General features: G+C 30.2%; 1 protein-coding gene across 1 annotated transcript in view; it reads right to left on the bottom strand.

The window, feature by feature from the left end:
• Positions 1-1,586, bottom strand: part of SERPINI1 (serpin peptidase inhibitor, clade I (neuroserpin), member 1) — an 80,954-nt gene that overhangs the window by 19,883 nt on the left and 59,485 nt on the right. The gene's annotated exons all lie outside the window — the stretch shown is intronic.

Below are 1,586 nucleotides of genomic sequence, written 5' to 3'. Positions count from 1 at the left end.
TTTATATATTAGACAAACTATTTTTACTAACATGGATATATAGGAAGATCTGGCAATTCTATTTAAATTTTAGAGATGTACAACTGTGCACAAATCTTGTGGTATTTCATCGGATTTGGTGATACCACATCGATATAGCAATCTTTTTTTTAATTTTTTTTTTATTTCAGCATATTACAGGGGTACAAATGTTTAGCAATCTTACTCTCTCTTGAATAGATTCTTGTATTTTGGACAAAAATATAATTTTAATTTAGCATCGAATTTGTGTAGGATGTAGGATGTATCATTTGGGAGAAAATTTGCAAAAATACTAAAGTAATTACTTTCTCTACACCCCCTATCCCCCACCATACTCTCTGCCTCTTAAGGATAGTATTATAAAGCTGTTTTGTATAACTTCTAGTATAATTCAAAGTAGAAGTACCTGTTAAGAAGGACAAGAATGTGGACCAATTACAGAAATGCAAAGTTGAATTTTCAGAGTAATATCTATCTATGAATAAAATTATATAAACCATTAAAGACTGACACTTGAGTAAACCTAGAACATAACTGTTAGAAACATTTTTACCTTTGCTAAAACTGGGTCACATAAATCTTTACCTTTATCAAACACTTAGTGGATACTAATGCTGTAAAATGGAGGATGGATAGCTTCCCTCTCATGACTATAACAGATAAATGTTTGAAAACAGTCAATCTCTTATAAACAGAGAGCAAATTTACCATATCTAGCTATTCAGCCTCTCTATCTATGCAGAGGGAGAGTTCATGGAACTCCTAGAAAATGGATACATGGTAATTAGCTGTGCCTAGTTTAGTAACAGGCATTAATATAAGCGAGAGAGCTAAACTATTTCATAATGGGAGAGTATCCCTTAGAAAATGCAAATTTAATTTTCTTCTGCTGTCACATTCAATTTCTCAGTGGACAGGACCCGGAGGCCACATTTTCTCGTGAATATGATTGAATTAGAATACATGATACTTATTAAGCATTCTTTTAGAACCCTGTTAAAATATTCCTAAATAACTCTACATCATCACAGAATTGCAGCATTTGGACACGCTGCACTTAACTCATGGATTTAATAAGGGAAGCATTACACTGTACTGAATTTCTCATATTATCAAAAGGAATTCCTTATAAAATACAAGTAAAAATACTAAATTAATGATAAAAGGTCACCAGATAAAGGTAATCACAACCTAAATATTTTACAGGTTTAGGCCTGATTTAGACAGCAATTTATATTTAGTTAAAAAGTAAATTGTTCTCTGAAGTTAAGATACATTGTTTACATATTAAGTGTGTAAAAGTCAATCCACATATATTTAAAAAACTTGGCTCTATTTTTTAGGTATTCATTGACTACCTGTTCTTGAGAATAAACTTATACTAGAATCTTTTTACATAAATGTACTGTCATGGAAAGTTATGCTTGCTAAATATTTTAGCCAAAAAGAAAAAAAAAACAACCATTGGGTTTATGCTTACCTTAATTTTTATATGTAGACTAAGAAATATATGGCTATATATTAGGTATGGTTATATATTGTGAATGTATAACATAATATAAATG

Source organism: Propithecus coquereli, unplaced genomic scaffold (assembly GCF_000956105.1).
Source record: "Propithecus coquereli isolate 6110/MARCELLA unplaced genomic scaffold, Pcoq_1.0 Scaffold15, whole genome shotgun sequence".
NCBI classification, from domain to species: domain Eukaryota; kingdom Metazoa; phylum Chordata; class Mammalia; order Primates; family Indriidae; genus Propithecus; species Propithecus coquereli.
The sequence above is the reverse complement of the archived record's forward strand: the minus strand, read 5'-3'. Positions and strand labels throughout refer to the sequence as shown.